Below are 13,523 nucleotides of genomic sequence, written 5' to 3'. Positions count from 1 at the left end.
TTGTGTATATCAACATTGTAATATATATATTTTATTGTTGAGAATATACACAGCAAAACACACACCAATTCAAATTTGTCTATGTACCATTTAGTGACAATGATTACATTCTTTAGTTGTGTAACCCTTCTCATTCTCCTGTTCTGAGTTGTGCCTCATCCATTAACACAAATTAACTGTCCCTTAACTTTTGAATCTAATCATTGGAGTTGCTTTATCAATTTGATCCCATATAGGTAGTTCTTAAAAGAGCATAATGCTTGAGGCAGGTAATTTTTACTAGTTAGGCTAAACTACTGTTTGGTTTTGAGGAAACTTCAGGGGATATTTTTGGTTTAAGGTTTAAGGATTATTTTAGGGCAATAATTTCAGGGGTTCATCTAACCTTCATGGCTCCAGGAAGTCTGGAGTTCACAAGAATTTGAAATTCTATTCTGCATTTTCCCCCTTTTGATGAGGATGCTTCTATGGACTCTTTGATCAAAATATTCAGTAATGGTAGCTGAGGACTATCTAGGTCTTCTGGTCTCATGGCAAAGGAGGCAGTTGTTCATGGAGACAATTAACCACACATTCAACATCCTTCTATTCCTGGCTTTCCTTCTTCCTCCGTTGTTCCAGATGAATACAGACCAGTTGTTGTGCCTTGGACTGCCACTTGTAAGCTTTTAAGATTCCAGGCACAATACATTAAACTAGGGGTTAGAACAAAGGAACTAAACATGTTATTAGGCCAATTAAGTGGGATGTCCTATGAAACTGTGACCCTAACCCTCCAAACCAAGAAACAACATTCCATGAGGTTTTTGGTTGTACATAATTAGCCTCAGCACCTACACTGTTGTTACATATAGTTCTATCACACAACTTTTGCCAATTCAACTTTTTACAGGGATATAACTTATTGACAGAAATCACAGTAATCAGCTGTGCTGATCCTTATATCAATGTGATATTTCTATCACCATTAACTCCCCTTCTCCCCTCCTCTTGCCTGTGATAACTGCTAATAAACTTTGTTCTCTATATATTTGTCTTTTCTTGTCTTTTTATATAAGTGAATCATACAATATATGTCCTTTTGTGATTGACTTATGTCACTCAGTATAATGTCTTCCAACTCCATCCAAATTGTAGCACATATCAAGACTTCATTTCTCCTACTGGCTAAGTAGTATTCCATCATATGTATAGACCACATTTTATTTATCCATTCATCTGCTGATGGGCATTTAGGTTGTTCCCACCTTTTGGATATTGTATATTTTCAGTCTTTAATAATGTAGAGTCACTGTGATTTGGAATTGACTTGATGGTAGTGGACTTAATAATATAAAGCAATGTTGATAATTTTAAGTGCAAATTTAAAATACAACTTGCAAAAAAGTATATTATTGCAACTGTTTAAATACTGAAATACTCAGAGTAGTACAGAAAAGACATGAAAGAAATATGTTCATATAATGGACATGGTGTGATGGGTAGGGGAAGGGACAGCTATCACAGGTGGGAAATTTATTCTCTTTAATGGGAAAAAGTACAACTCTCTATCTTACCATTATAAAGGAGAAATGATTGGGTACAAAAAAAGTTAAGTTACTAAATACAGAAATAAGAGAAAATTTCAGTTTGTTGTTGACAACCATTGGTGCCAAGTGGAAATAAAGGTCATCTTTGGAGAACAGGGATAGGGGATAGAGGCAGAAGGATGAGGACAGGGGGGCTGAAGTGAAGGGGGAATATTTGTAAGGACTATTGTGGAAAAAAGAACCATGCAACCATGCATGCAAGGGTTGCTGAATGTTACTGAAACTGGAAATCACAAGTTTTCTTTGGGTACCAAACGTCATCATTGGTATTTCTCTTGAGCAGTGGTTCTTAACCTTAACAGCATGATGAAATTCCCAAAGGAACTTCCTTAAATACCAGTTCCAGTAAAGTCCAGAACACAAGATCAACACAAATAAATCAGTTGTATTTTATGTAAAATCCAAAATTAAAACTGGAATATCATTTGCAATTGCTCTAAGGAAAATTAAGTGCTTAGGTATAAAATCAACAAAACAAGAACAGGATCTCTATACTGAAAATTACAAAATGCTGATAATTTTTTTAAAATGATTTGTGTCTTTTAAGATTTTATTATGCAAGAAATCCACTACATGGTATGAAATGAAAAGTGACAACAACCGGGGAAAAAAACAACAGTTAAAATTAACATTTTGGAATGTCTGTTCCTGATTTTTATATTGTCTGTCTGTCTATCTATCTATCTATCTATTTTTTTAAGGTCTAAGTAAGTGGAGAGGCACTTTGTGTTCATGAACTGGAAGGTTCAACATAGTAAAGGCATCAGTTTTCTCCAAAATGTTCTGTAAGTTTAAAGTAATTCTGATCAAAATCACTGCAAGATTTGTTGTAGTTTATGACAAATTATAAAATTTATATGGGAAGGCACAGGTCCTAGAAGAGCTATACAAATCTTTAATAAGAAAAATAAGTTGGGAGGAATCACTTTCTGATAGAAAGCCTAGTACATAGCTACAGTCCACCACTCATCTGTCAGTTGCTCATACTGTGCTGGCTTGTATGTTGCTGTGAAGCTGGGGACTATGCCACTGGCATGTCAAATATACCAGGGGCACCCATGCTGGACACTCTGAGTGGAATTCCAGACTAAGACAGACTGGGAAGAAAGATGGGGCTATCCATCTCTGAAAAAAAAAAAAAAAAAAACTGGCCAGTGAAAATCTTATAAATAGCAGTGAAACACTGTCTGACATATTATTGGAAAACTTTATGAACTGTGCTCAAACACTGAGATAGCGCCCAAAGATGAGCACCTCAGGTTGGAAGGCACTCAAAATACTATAGGGGAAGAGTTGCCTTCTCAAAGTAGAGTTGACCTTAGTGACATGGATGGAGTAAAGCTTTTGGGACCTTTATTTGCTAATGGGGCATGACTCAAAAAGGAAGAAATGTATAGCTGCAAGCATTCATTAATAATAGGAATGTGGAATGTACAAAAAACGAATCTAGGAAAAGTGGAGGTTGTCAAAAATAATTGAATGAACAAAGATTGATATACTAGGCATTAATGAGATGAAATAGACTGTTGTTATATGCCATTGAGTCAGACCCAACTCACAGTGACCCCTCCTTGGGCTTCTGAGGCAGTATCGCTACGGAAGTAGATTGCCCAACTTTCCTTCCGAGGAGTGGCTGGTGGGTTTGAACTTCCAGCCTTCTGGTTAGCAGTCAAGTGTCTTAGGCACTACGCTACCAGAGCTCCTTGAAATAGACTAGTATTGGCCATTTTGAATCAGACAAACATAAGATCTACTCTCCTGGGAATGACAAATTGAAGAGGAATTATGTCATATTCATCATCAAAAAGAATGTTTCAAGATCTTTTCTTAAGTACAATGCTGTTAGTGATAGGATAATATCCATGCACCTGCAAGGAAAACCAGTTAATATGACCCTTATTCAAATTTATGCACCAACCACTAAAGTTAAAGATGAAGAAACTGAAGATTTTTACCAACTTCTTCAGCCTGAAACTGACCAAACATGCAATCAAAATGTATTGATTATTACTGATGATTGAAATGTGAAAACTGGAAACAAAGAATTATCATCAATAGTTAGCAAATATAGCCTTGGTGATAGAAATGGAGATATTGAGATAGAATTTTGCAAGACCAATGAGTTATATACATTGAAAACACCTTTTTCAACAACATAAATTGTGGCTATACAATTGGATCTCACCAGATGGAAAACAAAGGAATCAGATTAACTACATTTGTGGAAAGAGACATGGAGAAGCTCAGTATCTTCAGTCAAAACAAGGCCAGGAGCTGAAAGTGAAACAGATCATCAATTGCTCATATGCAAATTCAAATTGAAGCTGAATAAAACTAAAAGAAGTCCACAAGAGCCAAAATATAACCTTGATTTTATACCATCTGAATTTAGCTACCTTCTGAAGAATAGAGTTGATGCACTGAACACCAATGACCAAAAACCAGATGAGTTGTGGGATGAGATCAAGAACATCATCCATGAGGAAAGCAAATGGTCATTAAAAAGACAAGAAAGAAAAAAAAGACCAAAATGGATATCAGAAGAGACTCTGAAACTTGCCATTGTAGGGAGACTAGCTAAAGTGAAAGAAACAAATGTTGAAATAAAAGAGCTGAACAGAAGATTTCAAAAGGTGGCTTGAAAAGATAAAGTAAACTATAGTGAAATGTGCAAAAACCTGGAGTTAGAAAACCAAAAGAAAAGAACATGCTCAGTATTTCTCAAGCTGAAATAACCGAAGAAAAAATTCAAACCTTGATGTTCTGGTTACCTAGTGCTGCTCTGACAAGAATATACCACAAGTAGGATGGCTGAACAAACAGGAGTTTATTCTCTTTCAGTTTGGAGGCTTTAAGTCCAAGTTCAAAGTGTCAGGCTCTAGGGGCTGGGTGAAAGCCCCTCAACCTTGGGCTTCAGTTCTGCCTCCTGCTCCTGCCCTACTGGAGCCAGAGGTTTTTCTTCACTCAGACAGCTACTGGCTGCTAAGACTGACAAGCCCAAGGTTGACAAGTAAAAAGGCACACACTCAATGTTACCAAACCACATGGCTGGCCACTGATTCAAATCCATTGAAAGTCCCAAAGTTGGTAGAGCATGGCAGGATGATGAACAACAACACAGCTACATGCAGGGTTCAAGTGTGCCATAAGCTAGAGACCATTCCCCAAGGTTTCTCCTTATATACAGGAAGCAGACCACATCCCTAAGGCAGCTACACAACTGCTCATAGTAGATTCTACCATGGAGTTGATTACCAGTCTCATCATGGGGAATACTACTCAACCAGGCCTAGCCAAGTTGATACACACACACTTAACCACCACACTTGAATTGTAATATTGAAGGATTCTATGGGCAAAATATTGAGTGATGCAGGAAGCATCAAAAGAAGATGGAAGGAATACAGAGTCACTGTACCAAAAAGAATTGGTTGATGTTCAACTATTTCAGGAGGTAACATATGACCAAGAACCAATGGTATTGAAGGAAGACATTTAAGCTTCACTGAAGGAACTGGTGAAAAACAAGGCCCTAGGAATTGACGTAATATCCATTGAGATGTTTCAACAAACAGATGTAGTGCTGGAGGTGCTTACTCATCTATGCCAAGAAATTTGGAATACAGCTAACTGGGCAATTGACTGGAAAGGATCCATATTTGCACCCATTCCAAAGAAAGGTGATCCCACAGAATGTGGAAATTATCGAACAATTTCATTAATATTACACACAAGTAAAATTTTGCTCATGATAATTCATAAACAGCTGCAGTGGTACATTGACATAGAACGGCAAGAAATTCAAGCTGGATTCAGAATAGGACATGGAACGAGGGATATCATTGCTGATGTCAGATGGATCTTGGCTGAAAGCAAATAATACTAAAGAGATGTTTACCTGTGTTTCATTGACTATGCAAAAGCATTTGAGTGTGTGGAGCATAACAAATTATGGATAACATTGCAAAGAATCGGAATTCCAGAAACACTTAACTGTGCTCAAGAGGAACCTCTACATACACTAAGAGGTTCTTATTTGAAGAGAACAGGGGAATAATGCATGGTTTAAAATCAGGAAGGGCATGTGTCAGGGTTGTATCCTTTCACCATTTGTATTCAATCTATATGCTGAGCAAATAATCCAAGAAACTGGACTATATGAAGAATAATGTGGAATCAGGATCGGAGGAAGACTCATTAACAAGCTGTGATATTAAGATGACACACCTTGCTTGCTGAAAGTGAACTTGAAGCATGTACTGATGAAGATCAAAGATTATAGTCTAGTATAGACTACATCTCAACATAAAGAAAACATAAATCCTCACAACTGGGCCAACAAGCAACACCATGATAAATGATTTAAGTTGTCAGAGATTTTCATTTGACTTGGGTCCACAATCAACACCCATGGAAGCAGCAGTCAAGAAATCAGACATTGTACTGGACTGGGTAAATCTTCTCTAGAAGACCTCTTTAAAGTGTTAACGAGAAAAATTGTCACTTTGAAGACCAAGGTGTGCCTAATCCAAGCCATGGTATTTTCAATTTCTTCATATGTATGGGACACCTGGACAAAGAATAAGGAAGACCTAAGAAGAGTTGAGGAGCTCTGGTGGCATAGTGCCTAAGGCATTTGACTGCTAACCATAAGGCTGGCGGTTCAAACCTACCAGCCACTCCTTAAAAGGAAGGTTGGGCAATCTACTTCCATAGTGACACAGCCTCGGAAACCCAAAGAAGGGTTGATGTCTTTGAATTATGGTGTTGACAAAGAATGCTGAAAATACCATGGACTGCCAGAAGAACAAACAAGTCTGACCTGGATGAAGTGCAGCCAAAATGCTCCATGGAAGCAAAAATAGCCAGATTTTGTCTCACCTATTTTGGTCATATTGTCAGAAAGGACTGGCCCCTGGAAAAGGATATCATCCTTGATAAAGTCGGGGGTCAGAGAAAAAGGTGAAGACCCTCATCAAGATCGACTGACACAGTGGCTGCAATGATAGGCTCAAGTATAGCAAGGATTGTGGGGATGGTGTATGACCAGGTAGTGTTTCATTCTGTTGTACATGGGGTCACTATGAGTTGGAATCAACTCGATCACACCCAACAACAACACATAGCTACAGTAATCAAGACAAAGCGATATTGGTGGAGGGATAAACATGTAGATCAACAGAATAGAGATCCCAGAAATGAACTCATACAAATATTTTCAACTGACAAAATTGCAAAACCAATTCAACGAAGGACAGATATTTTCAACATATGGTATTGGAGCAATTGGACATCCATGGGGGGGGCGGGGAAGAAGAACACTGACCTAAACCTTATAAAAATTTGACTCAGAATGGGTTATGAACTTAAATCTAAAATGTAAAACTTTAATTAAAACAATAGGAAAAAAAAATTTAGGTTCTAGGTCTGGACAAAAAATTCTTAGACTTGGCACTGAAAACACATGAAAGAATGAAAGAGAGAGAGGGAGAGACACCAAAGAGAAAAACAGAGAGAGAGAGAGAGAGGGAAAGAGAGAAAGAGAGAGACGGGAAAGTAAGAGAAAAGAGAGAAAGGAGGACTGAGAAAATGTATTAGGAGGAAATATTTGCAAACCACATAGCCAACAAAGGACTAACGTCTAAACTATATAAAGAACCATCAAAACTTCACAGTAAGAAAACAGTCTAATTAGAAAAGAGGCAAAAGATAGGAAGAGATAGTCCACAGATGTACAGAGGATAAATAAGCACAAGAAAAGCTGTTCAACATCTTTAGCCATTATGAAAATACAAATTAAACCACAATATCACTACACATAAGAATGACTAAAATAGAAAAAATAGTGATAACAGTAAATGTTACTGAGGTTGCAGAAAAGCTAAATCATTCCTCTATTGCTGGTAAGAATATAAAATAGTACAATGACTCTGGAATTACACTAAGTGAAATAGTCAATGCCAAAAGGTTAACAATTATACGATTCCCTTAATATAATGCTCTTGAAGTGGCATAGTTATATAAATGGGAGAAAATATTGGTGGTTGCAAGGGTCAGGGAAGTGAGTAGTAGAATGGAGAGAAAGGAGACAGATGACTATAAAAGGGCAATACTAGGGATCTTTGTGCTGAGGAAATATTCTATATTTTGATTGTATCAATGTGAATAAACTAAAGATGTTATCATTGGAGAAAACTGGGTAAAGGGCACATGGACTCTCACTGTCCAAGTATAAAACCAAAACCCAAACTCACTGCCATGGAGTCAGATCTGACTCATAGTGACCCCTCGTTGGGTTTCAGAGGCGGTATCACTGCAGAAGTAGATTGCACAACCTTCCTTCCAAGGAGTGCCTGGTGGGTTTGAACTACCAGCCTACTGGTTAGCAGTCAAATGCATTAGGCACTACGCCACCAGAGCTCATCTGTACAAATATATCTCAGAGATTTTGTGGGCTCAGTTCCAGGCCACTGCAATAAAGCTAATATCATAATAAAGTGAGTCATATGATTTTTTTTTTGTTTGTTTCCCAATGCATATAAAAGTTATGTTCACACTATATTAGAGCCCTACTGGCTAGTGGATAAAGCATTGGGCTGCTAGTAAAAAGGTCATTGGTTTGAACTTACTAATGGCTCGACTCGATGACACATAACAACAACAACAACAATGGCTCTATAGGAGAAAGATGAGGCAGTTTGCTTCCATAAAGCTTTACTGCTTTGGAAACTCTATGGGGCAATTCTACTCTGTCCTATAGGGTCTCTATGAGTTGGAATCAACTCAATGGCAATGGGTTTGGTTTTCAGTTTTGGTAGTCATATTAAGTGCAACAACATTATGAAAAAGTTTGAAATACTGTGAAAATTACCAAATGTGACACAGCAACATGAAGTAAGCACATGTTGTTGGAAAAATGATACTGAAAGACTTGCTTAATGAAGGGTCATAACAAACCTTCAATTTGTAAAAAAATCCAGCCAGTATCTGTGAAGTACATCAAAATGAAGTATGCCTGTATTATTTCTTACACTGCATGTGAATCTACAATTATCTCAACAAAAACATTTTAATTAAAAAAGAAAAGTATTCTACTAAAAGTTAAACATAGAATTACCATATGACCCAGCAATCACACTCCTAGGTTGTTGTTGTTGTTAGGTGCTGTTAAGTCAGCTTGACTCGTAGTGACCTTTTGCTCAACAGAACGAAACACTGCCTGGTCAGACATCATCCTTACAGACCTTGCTACACTTGAGCCCATTGTTGCACCCACTGTCTCCAAACCATCTTGTTGAGGGTCTTCCCCTATTTCTTCTGACCCTCCACTTTACAAAACATGATATCCTTCTCCAGGGACCAGTCCCTTCTGACAACATGACCAAAGTAGGTGAGATGAAGAAGTCTGGCCATCCTCACTTCCAAGGAACATTCCGACTGAACTTCTTCCAGCGCAGATTTGTTCCTTCTTTTGGCAGTTCATAGTACTTTCAGTACTCTTTGCCAACTCCACAAGTTAAAAGCATCACCTCTTCTTATGTCTTCCTTGTTCATTGTCCAGATTTCACATGCATTTGAGGCAATAGAAAATACTCTGGCTTGGGTTAGACACACCTTAGTCTTCAAAGTGACATCTTTGTTCTTCAACACTTTAATGGGGAGTTCTGTAGTAGATTTGCCCAGTCCAATATAATGTCTGATTTCTTGACTGCTACTTCCATGGGTATTGTTTGTGGATCCAAGTATGATGAAATCCTTGACAACTTCAATCTTTTCTCCATTTATCATGATACTGCTTATTGGCCCACTTGCTTATTTGTTGGGTATATACCCGAAAGAATCAAAAGCAGGGACTCAAAGAGATACATGTACACCAATGTTCATTGCAGCATTATTCACGATAGCCAAAAGTAGAAAACAACCCAAGTGTCCATCAACAGATGAATGGATAAACAAAAGGTGGTAATACCAAACCAATAGCAAACCCATTACTGTTGACTCATATACATAGAATGTTACTCAGCTGTAAAGAAAAATGAAGTCAAAATTTGATATCCACCTGCAGAAAAATGGAACAAGACCCATATCTTACCTCATACACAAAAATGAACTCAAGCTGGATCAGACTTACCCAAGACTACAAAGTTCATCTAAGATAAAATAGGGGCAAATCTAGGGACTCTATTTACAGCATAAATAGAGTATCAAGCATAACCCAGAATGCACAAGAGGTTGAAGAGAAGCTAGATGACTGGGACCTTTTAAAAATTAAACTCTTATGCACATCAAAAGACTCCTTCAAAAGGGTAAAAAGAAAACCTCTGCTTGGGAGAAAATATTTGCCTATGACATATCTGACAAAGGACTTATCTCCAATATTTATAGAAAACTTCAACACCTCAACACCAAAAAGACAATCCAATTCAAAAATGGGCAAGGGACATGAACACACACTTCACTAAAGACAATATACTGGCTGCCAACAAACACATGAGGGACTGCTCATGATCATTAGCCATTAGAGAGATGCAAATCAAAACAATGAGATAGCATCTCACCCCAACAATAACAACAAAATTCAACAGGACAGAAAATAACAAATGTTGGCAAGGTTGCAGAAAGACTGAACTCTCATACACTGCTGGTGGGACTATAACATCATACAACCATTGTGGGAAACAGTATGGCGTTTCCTTAAAAAACTGAAATTAGAAATACCATTTGAACCAGTAATTCCATTACTAGGAATATATCCTAAAGAGCGGATAGACAGGACATGAAGAGACATAAGCACATCCATGTTCATCGCAGCACAATTCACTATAGCAAAGAGATGGAAACAACCTAAATGCCCATCAACAGATGAATGGATAACCAAATTATGGTACATTCGCACAATGGAATACTATTCTACGTTAAAGAACAACAAAGAACACCCGAATAATCTCACAACATGGATGAACCTGGACAACATTATGCTGAGTGAAATAAGTCAATTGCAGAAGGACAAATATTGTATGAGCCCATTACTGTAAAAAGTCAAGGAAAGGTTTTCTTAAGGAAGGGAATTCACTTTGTAAGTTATCAGGAAGGAGAGGGAATAATTTTGGCCTTGTTGGGGTCCACACGCTGAGTTAGATAAGGGGAGGGATGGTATGGAAAAAGTCTGTGACCATCCTGGTTAACAAACAGGAAAGGGAGGACACTGAAATGTGCACATAAGATATAGACGGCAGAGGCTAATATCAGCATATGCACAATACTGCATTACTGCTAACAGCAAACACCAGGCTATAGATATATGTACAGACAACTGAGATGATCAGGTAGGGGTCGGAGAACAGCAATGTACCCTGGACCAAGGATAGATTTAGCTGAAGATAATCTTGCATAGATACTAGTGATACAGAGCTGGGCTGGGGCTGCTTTTTGCTTGCGGGGACTGGGGGACTCCTTATTAAGGCTGGGGCCTGAAGTAGGTGGGCCCAGCGCTTGGAGGCTGCTTTTCACTGGGTGGTGATAGGGGGAGGGCTCTATGTTAAGGCTGGGGCCTGAGGCATACAGGCTCAGGGCTTGGAGGCTGGTTTTTGCTGGGTGTGGGGGGGGGCGCTCCGTATTAAGGCCAGGGTCTGAAGTAGATAGCCCCAGGTCTGGGGGTTGCTTTTCTCTTGGGGGTGCCTCTTTATTAAAGAAGGGCCCTGAGGTAGATGGGCCCGGGGCTTGGAGGCTGCTTTTCACTTGGTTGTGGCTCTATATTAGGCTGGGGACTGAAGTAGGTGGGCCTGGGGCTTGGAGGCTGCTTTTCACTTGGTTGTGGCTCTATATTAAGCCCATGGCCTAAGGTAGGCAGGCCAGTGGCTGAGGGCTGCCTTTTGCTTGGACGTGGCTCTTTCTTAAGGGTGGGGCCTGAGACATGTGGGCCCAAGGCTAGGAGACTACTTTTTGCTTGGGGGCTTCTCTATTTTAAGGCCGTGGCCTGAGGTAGGCTGGCCAGGGCTTGGGGACTGCTTTTTACTTGTGGGCAACTCTATTTTAATGCCATTGCTAGAGGCAGGCAGGTGCAGAGGGGTTAAGAACAACTAAGGGAGATGAACTTGTCTGTCAGTTTGTCATCCTGTGGTGGCTTATTTGTTGCTCTGAGGCTGGAGGCTATGCTACTGTGTTGCAAAATGCCAGCAGGGTTACCCATGGTGGGCAGGTTTCAGTGGAACTTCTGGGCTAAGACAGACTCCGAAGAAGGAAAAGGCCATCCAATTCTCAAAAAATTGGCCAGTGAAAACCTTATGAATAGCAGTGAAAACACTGTCTGATAAATTAACGGAAAACTTTATGAATAGCCCTGAAACATTGTCCAATATAGTGATGGAAGATGAGCCCATCAGGTCGGAAGGCACTCAAAATTTGACTGGAGAAGAGCTGAATCCTCAGAGTAGAGACAACCTTAACACTATGGATAAAGTAAAGCTTTTGGGACCTCCATTGGCTGAAATGGCACGATTCAAAATTAGTAGAAACAGATGCAAACATCCATTAATAACTGGAACATGGAATGTATGAATTAAAAATATAGGAAAATTAGAAGTTGTAAAAAAATGAAATGGAACGCATAAGTATGGACATCCTAGGCTTTAGTGAGCTGAAATGGACTGGTTTGGGATATTTTGAAAAATTCTGAAACTTTTCTAAGCCACTGAGATAAAGAAAACTGAATGGCTGATGGTTCAAACTCATCTACATATTCAGGTTAACCCACAGGATAGAAAGAATCTCAGAAGAATAAACAAGACAAAATTAAAAATGCATTTCTTTGAAATCTTCTCTAGACCTACATAAATTAACAACACATGAAAGCAAAATATTTGTGCAGTGTTTATGCAGGTACTTCACCTTTTAGAGACTGTAGCGTAGAATAACAGAAAGCTTTGAAATAATCATTTAATTTCAGAAGTGCATATATCATTTGGGGCAATCTACTTCCATAGTGATACTGCCTAGGAAACCCAAGGAGGGGTCGCTATGAGTCGGGGCCGACTCAACGGCACACAACAACAACAACAACAACAAGGCAAGATAGAAAATGGAAAGCTGCAAGGCTTAAAATATGAAAAAGGATTATCCATACTGACCTAGTTCAATGGGTTTTTTCAGATGCAACAATGATAGGTCATCACTGGGAGGAAATTGTGAGAAGCCAGGGTGAGTGTACACAGCTTTCACTTGTATCAAATCACTACTTGCTATGTTCTTCGAGAGGTAACTTTTTCCTATTACCAGGTTGTCTGTGACAGTACTTGTTACAAAAAAAAAAAAAAAGGAGGGAGAAATAGATAGCACTTTTAATGAGGCCACAGTAATTTTTTTTCCAAATTACCAAAAATATATTCTCTAAAATTTTTAATGTATATTAAAATCTTTGTCTTGGATTCTTGAAAAACGGAACATACTCACTAGTTACTTCAATGTTTGAGAAGAATTTTAAAGCATCTACTTTCTTGCCTTCAAAACAGCAAACAAAATACGATTTAGTATTTCTTTGACAAGATTTATGATGCCTCAAGGTAGTGATTCTGCACATTATTACAACAATAATATTACACATTCTATAATATTATATGCTTATAAAATGACTACTGAAAAGTTATGGTTACTCCATAATGCAATGTTTCTTAAAAAAAAAAAAAAAGTCTATGGACCACATGCGTTAAATCTGGCATGTGCATTAAAAATGAAGACCCCAAGACCTAACTTATCAAACCAAAATTAAGAAATAAAATTCTGAAAATCCATTTATAACAAAGTTCTCATGTAATTTTGAGCACGTGAAAGTCTATAACTGCTCTAATAAGGATATTTATCTTTATAAAATGTAATAATTGGGTGATGATAAAGAAAATGAGGTCTTGATTCATTGAAGCTTCCCAGTTACCAATTTAT

General features: G+C 38.3%; 1 protein-coding gene across 1 annotated transcript in view; it reads right to left on the bottom strand.

The window, feature by feature from the left end:
* The window catches only part of OVCH1 (ovochymase 1), a 132,830-nt gene that overhangs the window by 7,468 nt on the left and 111,839 nt on the right, over positions 1-13,523 (bottom strand). The window lies entirely within an intron of this gene.

Source organism: Orycteropus afer, unplaced genomic scaffold (assembly GCF_000298275.1).
Source record: "Orycteropus afer afer isolate SDZICR_OR568_19922 unplaced genomic scaffold, OryAfe1.0 scaffold00100, whole genome shotgun sequence".
Lineage (NCBI taxonomy): Eukaryota > Metazoa > Chordata > Mammalia > Tubulidentata > Orycteropodidae > Orycteropus > Orycteropus afer.
This window is presented reverse-complemented; position numbering and strand designations above follow the sequence as displayed.